Genomic DNA, 18,860 nt, shown 5'->3' with positions numbered 1-18,860 from the left:
TAAAATTTGCTAACAATTGCACCAAGAATTTTCAATTCTATTAAGGACACAGAGGCAAGGATTATGCTTCTCTTTCTTTACTACTCAAAATTCAGCAGCCAATCAAAACACAGAAAAAACATTAACTACATTTCCCAACAAGCTTTGCACAATATGTCCACCAATCAACAGCTCCTTGACCCTATTATAATCCATAACGTTCAGGAGAACTCCTCCTTCTTTGCTTAACGAACTGCCTTACGAAGAGTCCTGAACCAAGAACTTGAAAGAACGCCCACAAAGGAGAAACAACTGCTTGAAGATGATCAGTCGCCCAGAAAGAACGTCCCACCATAATGCACCGGGAAGGAAATCCCTGTTATTCCAACTTTTGCTCCGACCTTAGGAAAAAGGAAAAAATATTACATTCTGTGGCAGGACCGGAGGCTCAGATTAAGCTCGTTCAAAGCTGCTTGAAACACTCAGGATGCAAAACCACCAACTGGCTTGTAATAAAACTGTTGAAAAGTGGAGTCCGAGGACCAATCAGCTGATTTCATAATATCCAGCACCGACACACCCAAACCTACAGATTTAGAGGCCATCGCACCCCGAACTGAGTGCGCTCTAAATAAATGCGTATCAATACTAGCTTCGACCATTACAAGGTGCAACCATCTGGCAATGGTAGCTGCAGAGACAGGTTTAAAAGGTTTACGGAGTGAAATCAACAATTGGCCCGTCAGATTCTGCCTAAGCGATCTAGTACACTGTTCATATTCTTTCAAGCAATCAACAACACACAACGTTTTAGAAAATGGAAATGCAAAGTATTCTATACTGGTAGACATTGTCTTAGTTCTTCTAGGGATCGAAAAAGAAACACCTTCTGGTGTGCAAACTCTACCTGCAAGATCCAAGGCCTTCACGTCAGAAGATCGTCGACAAGCCGCCAAGCATAGAAGCATTGCTGACTTTGCTGATAATTGCTTCCTAGATAGATCTGAATTATCAGGCCATCTCTCAAACAAATGGAGAACTACGTTCACGTCCCAAAGGAACGTATACTTGGGAGAAAGAGGATTGGAAACCCTCACACCCTTCAAAAGCTTAGTCACCACCGGATGCATGCCCACCGGAGTTCTATCAAACTTGACATGGCTTGAAGAAATGGCTGATCGAAAATTATTTACCGACCTGTAAGACAATCCTTCCTCTGCTTTCTGTGACAAAAAATTCATGATTTGGACAAGCCTGGTTGCCACGGGATCCAAATGCCGTTCCAGGCACCAACTCCACCAGACTCTCCAAGCTGGGAAATACCTCTTCCTAGAGGAGGGCGCCCAAGCCTTATTGATAAACCTTTCAGCTGATTGCGGAATGCCAGGCAAGTGCCACTGTTGCCTGAAAGCCTCCAGGCCATCAGCTGCAACTGTCTCTCCAGCACCAGAGGATGCTTCTCGCCCTGCGGACCTAGAAGCATGTCCGGAGACCAAGGAAGATGTAGAGGAGAGTCGCACGCCAGTTCCAACAGTAACGGAAACCAAGGCTGAGCTCTCCAAATTGGAGTGCTCAGGATTACCTCTGCTTTCTGCCGTTTGATCTGAGTCGCCACCCTCGGGATCATGGCGAAGAGGGGAAAAGCATAATTGAGGGACCCGGCCCAATCCTGAAGAAAAGCATCCGTGGCCCTCGCCAACGGATCCGGTCTCCAACTGAAAAACAATTGCTGAGTCAAAAGAAATAATTGAGGCAGAAGCTTCCAGTCACTGCAATCCCTGAGGTACCTGGAATTCCAATCCACTACCACATTGATCTGACCCGGAAGGTACTCCGCCATCACCCGAAGACTGTGTTCCAAACAGTAATGCCAAAAATCCTTGGCTATCTCGGCCAGGACAGGCGACCGGGTGCCCCCCAACTTGTTGATACACCTAACTGCCGCAATATTGTCCATCCGTAGAAGAATGGAACACAAAACCTTCTTGGCGATAGAGTCCTTATTGCAAACGAACCCGCTAATAACTCCAGGCAATTGATGTGCAACTGAAGTTCCTGCGGAGCCCATCTCCCCCCAGTCAAGATGTCCCCGCATCTCGCCCCCCAGCCCCAAAGGCTGGTATCCGATTCTATCACCGTCTCGGGCTGGGAGCTGAAAATAGCTCTGCCATTCCACGCGTCGACCTGCGTCAACCACCAGTTGAGCTCCGAACGAACCTCGTCCATCAGAGGGACCAAATCCTAATAGGTCAAGCCTCTCTGAAGATAACGGATCTTGAATCTCTGTAACGCTCTGTAGTGGGGGAGTCCTGGAAAAATCGCCTGGATTGAAGAGGAGCCCCACAATCCGAGCAATTTTCCTCAGGGACAAAGAGGTTTTGGCTAAAGCCACCTGAAGCTCCTTCTTGATTTCCCGAAGCTTGGACTTGGGGAGGACCAATCGTGACCTCTCTGAATCTGTCAGAAAACCAAAGAATTCTACAGTCTTGGAAGGCATTAGGATCAATTTCTTTTTGTTTATGACGAAACCCAGATCCTGAAGAAGGGAGATGGATGTGATCCTGTGTTGCTTGAGCAACTCCTGGGATTGCGCCATGATCAGAATATCGTCGAGATATATGATCAAGCGAATCCCTTTCTCCCTCAGATATGCAACTACCGACTTGAGCAGCTTGGTAAAACACCAAGGCGCTGAGGAGAGCCCAAAGAGCAGGACCGAATACTCCATCCAATTGCCCCTCCACCTGAACTGGAGGAAACAGCTGTGAGGGTGCCAAATGGGAACCATCAGATATGCATCTTTGAGATCTAGTCGCATCAACCAGTCTCCCATCTGAAGAAGATCTGGTAAAAGATGAAGACCCTCCATTTTAAAGTGCCGGTAGACAATGAATGAGTTGAATTCTCAAAGGTTTAACACCAAGCGATGCCCTCCTCCCCTTTTTGCACCAGAAAGATGTTGCTGCAGAACCTGGAAGGGTGGGGTTCGCAAAAAGCAATCGCTCTTTTCTGGAGCAAATCCTGAATCTCGGAATTGATCACGCTGGCGTCTTGTAGGGAAAAATGGAGAGGATGAGGAATACTTTCCTGCTGCGGTGTATGAAAGAACTCCAAACGGAAACCCTGAATAATCTGCAACACCCATGCATCCCGAGTCATGCAATACCAATTGTGGAGGAAAAACTGCACATGACCCCCCAACTGAATGAAAGAACAATCTTGAAGTCTCACCTGCAGACAAATTTGACTGGGTGTTTGTTTTTGAACCTCCTCGCTGGCCCCGCCGAAGAAGGAAACGGGAGCGGGAGGGGAAGAAAGCACCTCCTCTGGCATAGTCCTTGCCCCTACTGAAAGAGCCTCGCTGTTAGCCTTGGAAGGTTGAACGGCCTGACGAGTGGCCCCTGCCTAGCCCGGCCCGTCCAAAAAGGCCTGACTGGAAAAACTTTTTTCAAATTCGCCTGCGCCTTATCCAGGGTGGTGAAGGTGGTCACATACTTGGCTATATCTTTGACAAATTTGTCACCAAAAAGACGACCCTCAGCCAGGGGACCCGCATCAGCCGCTGCTAACTCCGTCAAGGTAGAATCAATCCTCATGAGGAAGGACTTACGCCTTTCCGTTGATATGGCGCAGTTAGCATTTCCTAACAAACAAATCGCCCTCTGCGTCCATTCAGCCAGAGTATGAGGGTCAATTAGTTCGCCAGACTCTTTAGCCCTTAAGGCCATCTCCAATATCTTGGCGAAAGGACCCGAAAGGTCCAAAAGCTTGTCTTGACATGAGCGCCAAGCCCTGTCAATGCCTTTTTTGGGGTCCATGGTGTAGGAAAGTACCATCTTGCCTGGCATGTTACCCCCATTTTTCACTGTATATATGTTGTTTTAGTTGTATGTGTCACTGGGACCCTGGTAACCCAGGACCCCAGTGCTCATAAGTGTGCCTGAATGTGTTACCTGTGTAGTGACTAACTGTCTCACTGAGGCTCTGCTAACCAGAACCTCAGTGGTTATGCTCTCTCATTTCTTTCCAAATTGTCACTAACAGGCTAGTGACCATTTTTACCAATTTACATTGGCTTACTGGAACACCCTTATAATTCCCTAGTATATGGTACTGAGGTACCCAGGGTATTGGGGTTCCAGGAGATCCCTATGGGCTGCAGCATTTCTTTTGCCACCCATAGGGAGCTCTGACAATTCGTACACAGGCCTGCCACTGCAGCCTGAGTGAAATAACGTCCACGTTATTTCACAGCCATTTTACACTGCACATAAGTAACTTATAAGTCACCTATATGTCTAACCTTTACCTGGTAAAGGTTAGGTGCAAAGTTACTTAGTGTGAGGGCACCCTGGCACTAGCCAAGGTGCCCCCACATTGTTCAGAGCCAATTCCCTGAACTTTGTGAGTGCGGGACACCATTACACGCGTGCACTACATATAGGTCACTACCTATATGTAGCTTCACAATGGTAACTCCGAATATGGCCATGTAACATGTCTATGATCATGGAATTGCCCCCTCTATGCCATCCTGGCATAGTTGGCACAATCCCATGATCCCAGTGGTCTGTAGCACAGACCCTGGTACTGCCAAACTGCCCTTCCTGGGGTTTCACTGCAGCTGCTGCTGCTGCCAACCCCTCAGACAGGCATCTGCCCTCCTGGGGTCCAGCCAGGCCTGGCCCAGGATGGCAGAACAAAGAACTTCCTCTGAGAGAGGGTGTGACACCCTCTCCCTTTGGAAAATGGTGTGAAGGCAGGGGAGGAGTAGCCTCCCCCAGCCTCTGGAAATGCTTTGTTGGGCACAGATGTGCCCAATTCTGCATAAGCCAGTCTACACCGGTTCAGGGGACCCCTTAGCCCTGCTCTGGCGCGAAACTGGACAAAGGAAAGGGGAGTGACCACTCCCCTGACCTGCACCTCCCCTGGGAGGTGTCCAGAGCTCCTCCAGTGTGCTCCAGACCTCTGCCATCTTGGAAACAGAGGTGCTGCTGGCACACTGGACTGCTCTGAGTGGCCAGTGCCACCAGGTGACGTCAGAGACTCCTTGTGATAGGCTCCTTCAGGTGTTGCTAGCCTATCCTCTCTCCTAGGTAGCCAAACCCTCTTTTCTGGCTATTTAGGGTCTCTGTCTCTGGGGAAACTTCAGATAACGAATGCAAGAGCTCATCCGAGTTCCTCTGCATCTCTCTCTTCACCTTCTGATAAGGAATCGACTGCTGACCGCGCTGGAAGCCTGCAAACCTGCAACATAGTAGCAAAGACGAATAATGCAACTCTGTAACGCTGATCCTGCCGCCTTCTCGACTGTTTTCCTGCTTGTGCATGCTGTGGGGGTAGTCTGCCTCCTCTCTGCACCAGAAGCTCCGAAGAAATCTCCCATGGGTCGACGGAATCTTCCCCCTGCAACCGCAGGCACCAAAAAGCCGCATTACCAGTCCCTTGGGTCTCCTCTCAGCACGACGAGCGAGGTCCCTGGAATCCAGCAACTCTGTCCAAGTGACCCCCACAGTCCAGTGACTCTTCAGTCCAAGTTTGGTGGAGGTAAGTCCTTGCCTCACCTCGCTGGGCTGCATTGCTGGGAACCGCGACTTTGCAGCTACTCCGGCCCCTGTGCACTTCCGGCGGAAATCCTTTGTGCACAGCCAAGCCTGGGTCCACGGCACTCTAACCTGCATTGCACGACTTTCTAAGTTGGTCTCCGGCGACGTGGGACTTCTTTGTGCAACTTCGGCGAGCACTGTTTCACGCATCCTCGTAGTGCCTGTTTCTGGCACTTCTCCGGGTGCTACCTGCTTCAGTGAGGGCTCTTTGTCTTGCTCGACGTCCCCTCACTCTTCAGGTCCAATTTGCGACCTCCTGGTCCCTCCTGGGCCCCAGCAGCGTCCAAAAACGCCAAAAACACGATTTGCAACTAGCAAGGCTTGTTGGCGTCCTTTCGGCGGGAAAACACTTCTGCACGACTCTCCACGGCGAGAGAGATCCGTCCACCAAAGGGGAAGTCTCTAGCCCTCTTCGTTCCTGCTGAAACCTCAGCTTCTTCTGTCCAGTAGAAGCTTCTTTGCACCCGCAGCTGGCATTTCCTGGGCATTTGCCCATCTCCGACTTGCTTGTGACTTTTGGACTTGGTCCCCTTGTTCCACACGTACCCTAGATTGGAAATCCACAGTTGTTGCATTGCTGGTTTGTGTCTTTCCTGCATTATTCCTCTAACATGACTTCTTTGTCCTTAGGGGAACTTTAGTGCACTTTGCACTCACTTTTCAGGGTCTTGGGGAGGGTTATTTTTCTAACTCTCACTATTTTCTAATAGTCCCAGCGACCCTCTACAAGGTCACATAGGTTTGGGGTCCATTCGTGGTTCGCATTCCACTTTTGGAGTATATGGTTTGTGTTGCCCCTATCCCTATGTTTCCCCATTGCATCCTATTGTAACTATACATTGTTTGCACTGTTTTCTAAGACTATACTGCATATTTTTGCTATTGTGTATATATATCTTGTGTATATTTCCTATCCTCTCACTGAGGGTACACTCTAAGATACTTTGGCATATTGTCATAAAAATAAAGTACCTTTATTTTTAGTATAACTGTGTATTGTGTTTTCTTATGATATTGTGCATATGACACTAAGTGGTACTGTAGTAGCTTCACACGTCTCCTAGTTCAGCCTAAGCTGCTCTGCTAAGCTACCATTATCTATCAGCCTAAGCTGCTAGACACCCTATACACTAATAAGGGATAACTGGGCCTGGTGCAAGGTGCAAGTACCCCTTGGTACTCACTACAAGCCAGTCCAGCCTCCTACACATGGGGAATTTCTTAAGGAGAATAAGCATGCTGGAGTCAATGTCGGGCGTCTCTGCCACCTTATCCAAAATTTCCGGCCTAGGGCACTCAGCCCGCAAACTATTCTGTACCTCCTTGTCAAAGCCCTTCCTTAACTTATCATAGAGATAATCCGCCACTGCCTGCACCGGGGCCCAATCTGCTGAGCGTGGATGAATAATATCCTCTGGGTTAAACTGAAAGGGATTAGAGGGCGACTTAGGCCTTTTCTTGACATGGAAAGAACCTGACTTTCGAGCTCTCTTGCGCTTATGCAAGGGGCTACTAGAATGGGAGGAGCCAGAAGTGGCTGAATTAGTCACAGACGAAACTGCAGCCTCAAGGGAAGATCCTTTGGAAAAAGACGGGAGGGAGCAATACACGTGGTCAGAAGAAGACTGGGTCAACGTCGACATGGCGCCATCATGCGGCCACGAAGAGGTCTGAGGTGTCGGATTAGCCGGAGCCGAAGGGCCTTCATCCGTCAACTTGTCATCTGTCAAGGGAACTGTAAGGAAATGCCTCCTTGGCATGGTTGCCCCCTGACTTTTTGCCTTTGCTGATGCTATGTTTACAATTGAAAGTGTGCTGAGGCCTGCTAACCAGGCCCCAGCACCAGTGTTCTTTCCCTAACCTGTACTTTTGTATCCACAATTGGCAGACCCTGGCCTCCAGATAAGTCCCTTGTAACTGGTACTTCTAGTACCAAGGGCCCTGATGCCAAGGAAGGTCTCTAAGGGCTGCAGCATGTCTTATGCCACCCTGGAGACCTCTCACTCAGCACAGACACCCTGCTTGCCAGCTTGTGTGTGCTAGTGAGGACAAAACGAGTAAGTCGACATGGCACTCCCCTCAGGGTGCCATGCCAGCCTCTCACTGCCTATGCAGTATAGGTAAGACACCCCTCTAGCAGGCCTTACAGCCCTAAGGCAGGGTGCACTATACCATAGGTGAGGGTACCAGTGCATGAGCATGGTACCCCTACAGTGTCTAAACAAAACCTTAGACATTGTAAGTGCAGGGTAGCCATAAGAGTATATGGTCTGGGAGTTTGTCAAACACGAACTCCACAGCACCATAATGGCTACACTGGAAACTGGGAAGTTTGGTATCAAACTTCTCAGCACAATAAATGCACACTGATGCCAGTGTACATTTTATTGTCAAATACACCCCAGAGGGCACCTTAGAGGTGCCCCCTGAAACTTAACCGACTATCTGTGTAGGCTGACTAGTTTTAGCAGCCTGCCACAAACCGAGACATGTTGCTGGCCCCATGGGGAGAGTGCCTTTGTCACTCTGAGGCCAGTAACAAAGCCTGCACTGGGTGGAGATGCTAACACCTCCCCCAGGCAGGAATTGTCACACCTGGCGGTGAGCCTCAAAGGCTCACCTCCTTTGTGCCAACCCAGCAGGACACTCCAGCTAGTGGAGTTGCCCGCCCCCTCCGGCCAGGCCCCACTTTTGGCGGCAAGGCCGGAGAAAATAATGAGAAAAACAAGGAGGAGTCACTGGCCAGTCAGGACAGCCCCTAAGGTGTCCTGAGCTGACGTGACTCTAACTTTTAGAAATCCTCCATCTTGCAGATGGAGGATTCCCCCAATAGGGTTAGGATTGTGACCCCCTCCCCTTGGGAGGAGGCACAAAGAGGGTGTACCCACCCTCAGGGCTAGTAGCCATTGGCTACTAACCCCCCAGACCTAAACACGCCCTTAAATTTAGTATTTAAGGGCTACCCTGAACCCTAGAAAATTAGATTCCTGCAACTACAAGAAGAAGGACTGCCCAGCTGAAAACCCCTGCAGCGGAAGACCAGAAGACGACAACTGCCTTGGCTCCAGAAACTCACCGGCCTGTCTCCTGCCTTCCAAAGATCCTGCTCCAGCGACGCCTTCCAAAGGGACCAGCGACCTCGACATCCTCTGAGGACTGCCCCTGCTTCGAAAAGACAAGAAACTCCCGAGGACAGCGGACCTGCCCCAAGAAAAGCTGCAACTTTGTTTCCAGCAGCTTTAAAGAACCCTGCAAGCTCCCCGCAAGAAGCGTGAGACTTGCAACCCTGCACCCGGCGACCCCGACTCGGCTGGTGGAGATCCAACACCTCAGGAGGGACCCCAGGACTACTCTGATACTGTGAGTACCAAAACCTGTCCCCCCTGAGCCCCCACAGCGCCGCCTGCAGAGGGAATCCCGAGGCTTCCCCTGACCGCGACTCTTTGAATCCTAAGTCCCGACACCTGGGAGAGACCCTGCACCCGCAGCCCCCAGGACCTGAAGGACCGGACTTTCACTGGAGGAGTGACCCCCAGGAGTCCCTCTCCCTTGACCAAGTGGAGGTTTCCCCGAGGAACCCCCCCCTTGCCTGCCTGCAGCGCTGAAGAGATCCCTAGATCTCCCATTGACTTCCATTACAAACCCGACGCCTGTTTCTACACTGCACCCGGCCGCCCCCGCGCTGCTGAGGGTGAAATTTCTGTGTGGACCTGTGTCCCCCCCGGTGCCCTACAAAACCCCTCTGGTCTGCCCTCCGAAGACGCGGGTACTTACCTGCAAGCAGACCGGAACCGGGGCACCCCCTTCTCTCCATGCTAGCCTATGTGTTTTGGGCACCACTTTGAACTCTGCACCTGACCGGCCCTGAGCTGCTGGTGTGGTGACTTTGGGGTTGCTCTGAACCCCCAACGGTGGGCTACCTTGGACCAAGAACTAAGCCCTGTAAGTGTCTTACTTACCTGGTTAACCTAACAAATACTTACCTCCCCTAGGAACTGTGAAAATTGCACTGTGTCCACTTTTAAAACAGCTATTTGTGAATAACTTGAAAAGTATACATGCAATTTTGATGATTTGAAGTTCCTAAAGTACTTACCTGCAATACCTTTCGAATGAGATATTACATGTAGAATTTGAACCTGTGGTTCTTAAAATAAACTAAGAAAAGATATTTTTCTATACAAAACCTATTGGCTGGATTTGTCTCTGAGTGTGTGTACCTCATTTATTGTCTATGTGTATGTACAACAAATGCTTAACACTACTCCTTGGATAAGCCTACTGCTCGACCACACTACCACAAAATAGAGCATTAGTATTATCTCTTTTTGCCACTATCTTACCTCTAAGGGGAACCCTTGGACTCTGTGCATGCTATTCCTTACTTTGAAATAGCACATACAGAGCCAACTTCCTACATTGGTGGATCAGCGGTGGGGTACAAGACTTTGCATTTGCTGGACTACTCAGCCAATACCTGATCACACGACAAATTCCAAAATTGTCATTAGAAATTCATTTTTGCAATTTGAAATTTTTCTAAATTCTTAAAAGTCCTGCTAGGGCCTTGTGTGTTAAGTCCCTGTTTAGCATTGTCTTTTAGAGTTAAAAGTTTGTTAAAAGTTTGAAATTAGATTCTAGAAACAGTTTTAGATTCTTTAAAAAGTATTCCAACTCTTAGCAGAATAATGTCTGATACAGAGATGCAGGTGGTGGAACTCGACACCACACCTTACCTCCATCTTAAGATGAGGGAGCTAAGGTCTCTCTGTAATATAAAGAAAATAACCATTGGCTCCAGACCTACCAAAATTCAGCTCCAGGAGCTGTTGGCAGAGTTTGAAAAAGCCAACCCCTCTGATGATAACATCACAGAGGAAGAAATTAGTGACTTGGAGGCCAATGTCCCTCCTCCAGTCCTAAATAGGGAGAACAGGACCCCTCAAGTCCTGTCTCCAACTGTGTTAGTCAGAAATAGTGAGTCCCTCACAGGAGGGTCCCACATTTCTGAAATCACTGAGGATGCTCTCAGTGAAGATGACCTCCTGTTAGCCAGGATGGCCAAAAGATTGGCTTTAGAGAGACAGCTCCTAGCCATAGAAAGGGAAAGACAAGAGATGGGCCTAGGACCCATCAATGGTGGCAGCAATATAAATAGGGTCAGAGATTCTCCTGACATGTTAAAAATCCCCAAAGGGATTGTGACAAAATATGAAGATGGTGATGACATCACCAAGTGGTTCACAGCTTTTGAGAGGGCTTGTGTAACCAGAAAAGTGAACAGATCTCACTGGGGTGCTCTCCTTTGGGAAATGTTCACTGGAAAGTGTAGGGATAGACTCCTCACACTCTCTGGAAAAGATGCAGAATCTTATGACCTCATGAAGGGTACCCTGATTGAGGGCTTTGGATTCTCCACTGAGGAGTACAGGATTAGGTTCAGGGGGGCTCAAAAATCCTCGAGCCAGACCTGGGTTGACTTTGTTGACTACTCAGTGAAAACACTAGATGGTTGGATTCAAGGCAGTGGTGTAAGTAATTATGATGGGCTGTACAATTTATTTGTGAAAGAACACCTGTTAAGTAATTGTTTCAATGATAAACTGCATCAGCATCTGGTAGACCTAGGACCAATTTCTCCCCAAGAATTGGGAAAGAAGGCGGACCATTGGGTCAAGACAAGGGTGTCCAAGACTTCAACAGGGGGTGACCAAAAGAAAGGGGTCACAAAGACTCCCCAGGGGAAGGGTGATGAGACAACCAAAACTAAAAATAGTAAAGAGTCTTCTACAGGCCCCCAAAAACCTGCACAGGAGGGTGGGCCCAGAGCCTCTTCACAAAACAATGGGTACAAGGGTAAAAACTTTGATCCCAAAAAGGCCTGGTGTCATAGCTGTAAACAGCATGGACACCAAACTGGAGACAAGGCCTGTCCCAAGAAAGGTTCCACTCCAAACTCCCATCCAGGTAACACTGGTATGGCTAGTCTCCAAGTGGGATCAACAGTGTGCCCAGAGCAAATCAGGGTCCACACTGAAGCTACTCTAGTTTCTGAGGGTGGGGTAGATTTAGCCACACTAGCTGTCTGGCCGCCTAACATGCAAAAATACAGACAGCAACTCTTAATTAATGGGACTAGAATAGAGGGCCTGAGGGATACAGGTGCCAGTGTCACCATGGTGACAGAGAAACTGGTTTCCCCTGGCCAATACCTGACTGGAAAAACTTACACAGTCACCAACGCTGACAATCAGAGAAAAGTACATCCCATGGCAATGGTTACTTTAGAATGGGGAGGGGTCAATGGCCTGAAACAGGTGGTGGTCTCCTCAAATATCCCAGTGGACTGTCTGCTTGGAAATGACCTGGAGTCCTCAGCATGGGCTGAGGTAGAATTAAAAACCCATGCAGCAATGCTGGGTATCCCTGAACTGGTGTGTGTGAAAACAAGAGCACAATGCAAGGCACAGGGTGAACAAGTAGAGCTGGAGTCTGGAAGAATGGCCCAGCCTACCAAGAGAACAGGAAAGTCAGTTGGGAAACCAACTACAACACAGCAAAAGAAAGGGAACCTCTCTTCTCAGGAAGAAGTTCTGCCCTCTGAGGGAACGGAGCCTTTGGAGCTTGAACCTTATCAGGTTGAGCTCTTAGGCCCAGGGGGACCCTCAAGGGAGGAGCTGTGTAAGGGACAAGAAACCTGTCCCTCTCTTGAGGCCTTAGGCAGCAAGCTGCTGAAGAGTCCAAAGGCAAGAAAAATGGAACGCATAGGGTCTATTGGGAAGATGGACTCCTGTACACTGAGGCCAGAGACCCCAAACCTGGTGCCACTAGGAGAGTGGTAGTGCCTCAGCTGTTCAGGAAGTTCATCCTAACATTGGCCCATGACATTCCCCTTGCTGGACATTTGGGACAAACCAAGACGTGGGAGAGGTTAGTCAACCACTTCTACTGGCCCAATATGTCCAACATGGTTAAGGAGTTTTGCCTCTCCTGCCCCACCTGTCAAGCCAGTGGTAAGACAGGTGGGCATCCAAAGGCCCCCCTCATTCCACTTCCAGTGGTGGGGGTTCCCTTTGAAAGAGTGGGTGTGGACATAGTTGGTCCACTAGAACCTCCCACAGCCTCAGGAAATATGTATATCCTGGTAGTAGTGGATCATTCTACCAGGTATCCTGAAGCTATTCCCCTTAGGTCGACTACTGCCCCTGCAGTAGCCAAGGCCCTCATTGGTATCTTTACCAGAGTGGGTTTCCCTAAGGAGGTGGTGTCTGACAGAGGTACCAACTTCATGTCAGCATACCTAAAGCACATGTGGAATGAGTGTGGAGTGACTTATAAATTCACTACACCATACCATCCACAAACTAATGGCTTGGTTGAGAGATTCAACAAGACATTAAAAGGCATGATCATGGGGCTCCCAGAAAAACTCAAAAGGAGATGGGATGTCCTCTTGCCATGTCTGCTTTTCGCTTACAGAGAGGTGCCACAGAAGGGAGTAGGATTCTCACCCTTTGAACTTCTGTTTGGTCATCCTGTAAGGGGACCACTTGCCCTTGTTAAAGAAGGCTGGGAGAGACCTCTCCATGAGCCTAAACAGGACATAGTGGACTATGTACTTGGCCTTCGCTCTAGAATGGCAGAGTACATGGAAAAGGCAACCAAAAACCTTGAGGCCAGCCAACAGCTCCAGAAGTTTTGGTATGACCAAAAGGCTGCACTGGTTGAGTTCCAACCAGGGCAGAAAGTCTGGGTTCTGGAGCCTGTGGCTCCCAGGGCACTCCAGGACAAATGGAGTGGCCCTTACCCAGTACTAGAAAGGAAGAGTCAGGTCACCTACCTGGTGGACCTGGGCACAAGCAGGAGCCCCAAGAGGGTGATCCATGTGAACCGCCTTAAGCTCTTCCATGACAGGGCTGATGTGAATCTGTTGATGGTAACAGATGAGGATCAGGAGGCAGAGAGTGAACCTCTCCCTGATCTTCTGTCATCAGACCCAAAAGATGGCACAGTAGATGGAGTGATCTACTCAGACACCCTCTCTGGCCAACAGCAAGCTGATTGTAGGAGAGTCCTACAACAGTTTCCTGAACTCTTCTCCTTAACCCCTGGTCAGACACACCTGTGTACCCATGATGTGGACACAGGAGACAGCATGCCTGTCAAGAACAAAATCTTTAGACAATCTGACCATGTTAAAGAAAGCATCAAGGTGGAAGTCCACAAGATGCTGGAATTGGGAGTAATTGAGCGCTCTGACAGCCCCTGGGCTAGCCCAGTGGTCTTAGTCCCCAAACCTCACACCAAAGATGGAAAGAAAGAGATGAGGTTTTGTGTGGACTACAGAGGGCTCAATTCTGTCACCAAGACAGATGCCCATCCAATTCCAAGAGCTGATGAGCTCATTGATAAATTAGGTGCTGCCAAATTTCTAAGTACCTTTGACTTGACAGCAGGGTACTGGCAAATAAAAATGGCACCTGGAGCAAAAGAAAAGACAGCATTCTCCACACCTAATGGGCATTATCAGTTTACTGTTATGCCCTTTGGTTTAAAGAATGCCCCTGCCACCTTCCAAAGGTTGGTGAATCAAGTCCTTGCTGGCTTGGAGTCCTTTAGCACAGCTTATCTTGATGATATTGCTGTCTTTAGCTCCACCTGGCAGGATCACCTGGTCCACCTGAAGAAGGTTTTGAAGGCTCTGCAATCTGCAGGCCTCTCTATCAAGGCATCCAAATGCCAGATAGGGCAGGGAACTGTGGTTTACTTGGGCCACCTTGTAGGTGGAGGCCAAGTTCAGCCACTCCAACCCAAGATCCAGACTATTCTGGACTGGGTAGCTCCAAAAACCCAGACTCAAGTCAGGGCATTCCTTGGCTTGACTGGGTATTACAGGAGGTTTGTGAAGGGATATGGATCCATTGTGACAGCCCTCACTGAACTCACCTCCAAGAAAATGCCCAAGAAAGTGAACTGGACTGTGGAATGCCAACAGGCCTTTGACACCCTGAAACAAGCAATGTGCTCAGCACCAGTTCTAAAAGCTCCAGATTATTCTAAGCAGTTCATTGTGCAGACTGATGCCTCTGAACATGGGATAGGGGCAGTTTTGTCCCAAACAAATGATGATGGCCTTGACCAGCCTGTTGCTTTCATTAGCAGGAGGTTACTCCCCAGGGAGCAGCGTTGGAGTGCCATTGAGAGGGAGGCCTTTGCTGTGGTTTGGTCCCTGAAGAAGCTGAGACCATACCTCTTTGGGACTCACTTCCTAGTTCAAACTGACCACAGACCTCTCAAATGGCTGATGCAAATGAAAGGTGAAAATCCTAAACTGTTGAGGTGGTCCATCTCCCTACAGGGAATGGACTTTATAGTGGAACACAGACCTGGGACTGCCCATGCCAATGCAGATGGCCTTTCCATGTTCTTCCACTTAGAAAATGAAGACTCTCTTGGGAAAGGTTAGTCTCATCCTCTTTCATTTGGGGGGGGGGTTGTGTAAGGAAATGCCTCCTTGGCATGGTTGCCCCCTGACTTTTTGCCTTTGCTGATGCTATGTTTACAATTGAAAGTGTGCTGAGGCCTGCTAACCAGGCCCCAGCACCAGTGTTCTTTCCCTAACCTGTACTTTTGTATCCACAATTGGCAGACCCTGGCCTCCAGATAAGTCCCTTGTAACTGGTACTTCTAGTACCAAGGGCCCTGATGCCAAGGAAGGTCTCTAAGGGCTGCAGCATGTCTTATGCCACCCTGGAGACCTCTCACTCAGCACAGACACCCTGCTTGCCAGCTTGTGTGTGCTAGTGAGGACAAAACGAGTAAGTCGACATGGCACTCCCCTCAGGGTGCCATGCCAGCCTCTCACTGCCTATGCAGTATAGGTAAGACACCCCTCTAGCAGGCCTTACAGCCCTAAGGCAGGGTGCACTATACCATAGGTGAGGGTACCAGTGCATGAGCATGGTACCCCTACAGTGTCTAAACAAAACCTTAGACATTGTAAGTGCAGGGTAGCCATAAGAGTATATGGTCTGGGAGTTTGTCAAACACGAACTCCACAGCACCATAATGGCTACACTGGAAACTGGGAAGTTTGGTATCAAACTTCTCAGCACAATAAATGCACACTGATGCCAGTGTACATTTTATTGTCAAATACACCCCAGAGGGCACCTTAGAGGTGCCCCCTGAAACTTAACCGACTATCTGTGTAGGCTGACTAGTTTTAGCAGCCTGCCACAAACCGAGACATGTTGCTGGCCCCATGGGGAGAGTGCCTTTGTCACTCTGAGGCCAGTAACAAAGCCTGCACTGGGTGGAGATGCTAACACCTCCCCCAGGCAGGAATTGTCACACCTGGCGGTGAGCCTCAAAGGCTCACCTCCTTTGTGCCAACCCAGCAGGACACTCCAGCTAGTGGAGTTGCCCGCCCCCTCCGGCCAGGCCCCACTTTTGGCGGCAAGGCCGGAGAAAATAATGAGAAAAACAAGGAGGAGTCACTGGCCAGTCAGGACAGCCCCTAAGGTGTCCTGAGCTGACGTGACTCTAACTTTTAGAAATCCTCCATCTTGCAGATGGAGGATTCCCCCAATAGGGTTAGGATTGTGACCCCCTCCCCTTGGGAGGAGGCACAAAGAGGGTGTACCCACCCTCAGGGCTAGTAGCCATTGGCTACTAACCCCCCAGACCTAAACACGCCCTTAAATTTAGTATTTAAGGGCTACCCTGAACCCTAGAAAATTAGATTCCTGCAACTACAAGAAGAAGGACTGCCCAGCTGAAAACCCCTGCAGCGGAAGACCAGAAGACGACAACTGCCTTGGCTCCAGAAACTCACCGGCCTGTCTCCTGCCTTCCAAAGATCCTGCTCCAGCGACGCCTTCCAAAGGGACCAGCGACCTCGACATCCTCTGAGGACTGCCCCTGCTTCGAAAAGACAAGAAACTCCTGAGGACAGCGGACCTGCCCCAAGAAAAGCTGCAACTTTGTTTCCAGCAGCTTTAAAGAACCCTGCAAGCTCCCCGCAAGAAGCGTGAGACTTGCAACCCTGCACCCGGCGACCCCGACTCGGCTGGTGGAGATCCAACACCTCAGGAGGGACCCCAGGACTACTCTGATACTGTGAGTACCAAAACCTGTCCCCCCTGAGCCCCCACAGCGCCGCCTGCAGAGGGAATCCCGAGGCTTCCCCTGACCGCGACTCTTTGAATCCTAAGTCCCGACACCTGGGAGAGACCCTGCACCCGCAGCCCCCAGGACCTGAAGGACCGGACTTTCACTGGAGGAGTGACCCCCAGGAGTCCCTCTCCCTTGACCAAGTGGAGGTTTCCCCGAGGAACCCCCCCCTTGCCTGCCTGCAGCGCTGAAGAGATCCCTAGATCTCCCATTGACTTCCATTACAAACCCGACGCCTGTTTCTACACTGCACCCGGCCGCCCCCGCGCTGCTGAGGGTGAAATTTCTGTGTGGACCTGTGTCCCCCCCGGTGCCCTACAAAACCCCTCTGGTCTGCCCTCCGAAGACGCGGGTACTTACCTGCAAGCAGACCGGAACCGGGGCACCCCCTTCTCTCCATGCTAGCCTATGTGTTTTGGGCACCACTTTGAACTCTGCACCTGACCGGCCCTGAGCTGCTGGTGTGGTGACTTTGGGGTTGCTCTGAACCCCCAACGGTGGGCTACCTTGGACCAAGAACTAAGCCCTGTAAGTGTCTTACTTACCTGGTTAACCTAACAAATACTTACCTCCCCTAGGAACTGTGAAAATTGCACTGTGTCCACTTTTAAAACAGCTATTTGTGAATAACTTGAAAAGTATACATGCAATTTTGATGATTTGAAGTTCCTAAAGTACTTACCTGCAATACCTTTCGAATGAGATATTACATGTAGAATTTGAACCTGTGGTTCTTAAAATAAACTAAGAAAAGATATTTTTCTATACAAAACCTATTGGCTGGATTTGTCTCTGAGTGTGTGTACCTCATTTATTGTCTATGTGTATGTACAACAAATGCTTAACACTACTCCTTGGATAAGCCTACTGCTCGACCACACTACCACAAAATAGAGCATTAGTATTATCTCTTTTTGCCACTATCTTACCTCTAAGGGGAACCCTTGGACTCTGTGCATGCTATTCCTTACTTTGAAATAGCACATACAGAGCCAACTTCCTACAGGAACTAACCCCTATTTCTTGACAAAACATTCTATTTGCTGAGTGAGGGGCTTCAAAGCTGCCAGAACAGCCTGTTTGATCTTTTGCCGTACGGAAACCGCCAAAGCCCTGCTAAGAGACTGTTGCACTGAGGCATTAATCACCTCAGACAAACCTTCTCCCAACTGACGACCGAGGGCTTCCTCATAACCTTGCCCAAATTCCTCCTCCTCAAAGGCCACCACTCGGTCATTGTAGCTCAATGCACTGCCACAGGCAATTAACAAAAACCAGTCGCAACACCGGATTCAACAGGGGGGAGCCACCCCAGTTGCAATATGAAAGAATTCCAACAAACCTCCTAAGCCACAGCTGTATAAAAATTATTGCGGCCCACCAAAATATCTGTGGGGGCGTAAATGAGAGCCTAAATTAACTGTTTGACAAGCGTGCACACCGCTAATAATGCAGGGCAAAACTCCGTTATTGCAGCCAGAGTCAGGCGTCTAGGCCGATGACAGGCACGTCAGGAATACGAAAAATGCGCGATTCCGACGTGCTGTCAACAGCCGGAGGAGGAGAAATTGACGACGGAATGCGCTAGCCCATCTAGTAGGATTTGGGCTAAGCGCCCCGACTGTGCTCTCCGACCCGGGCCGTACCAGGAAAGGCACCGGTCATGTGCAAAAGCGCGAAGAAAAGAACATCAGAGGGCCCAGGGGGCCGGGGAAATCAGGAAAGAAGCAAAGAACTCACCTGGCCGATCCACGGAAGAGGGCGCATCCCTAAACGCGGGACTCCGTCCGGATTGGAAAAAAGCCACTGAATGCAAGAAACAACTATTTACAATGGGCGCCACGGCAACCAAGCACGCGCGCCCCAACCAACACAGGAAAAAAACAGATTAAATGACAAGAATAATGATAAGAGCAAAGAGCACCTATCTCGCCGATGAGCAGCAAGGAAAGAGGAGTTCTCCTGAGCGTTATGGACTCTAATAGGGTCAAGGAGCTGTTGATTGGTGGACATATTGTGCAAAGCTTGTTGGGAAATGTAGTTAATGTTTTTTTTGTGTTTTGAGTGGCTGCTGAATTTTGAGTAGTAAAGAAAGAGAAG

The 18,860-nt window shown here is 49.5% G+C and overlaps 1 protein-coding gene and 1 long non-coding RNA gene across 3 annotated transcripts in view; one reads left to right on the top strand and one right to left on the bottom strand.

Moving 5' to 3' along the window:
* The window catches only part of LOC138281241 (E3 ubiquitin-protein ligase TRIM39-like), a 107,944-nt gene that overhangs the window by 46,616 nt on the left and 42,468 nt on the right, over positions 1–18,860 (top strand). The gene's annotated exons all lie outside the window — the stretch shown is intronic.
* On the bottom strand, positions 62–18,757 carry LOC138281242 (uncharacterized). Its single transcript, XR_011200885.1, has 2 exons — positions 18,501–18,757; positions 62–380 (listed from the first exon to the last, which is right to left on the bottom strand). It is a non-coding gene; the product is annotated as an uncharacterized lncRNA (long non-coding RNA).

Source organism: Pleurodeles waltl, unplaced genomic scaffold (genome assembly GCF_031143425.1).
Source record: "Pleurodeles waltl isolate 20211129_DDA unplaced genomic scaffold, aPleWal1.hap1.20221129 scaffold_73, whole genome shotgun sequence".
Classification (NCBI taxonomy): Eukaryota; Metazoa; Chordata; class Amphibia; order Caudata; family Salamandridae; genus Pleurodeles; species Pleurodeles waltl.
This window is presented reverse-complemented; position numbering and strand designations above follow the sequence as displayed.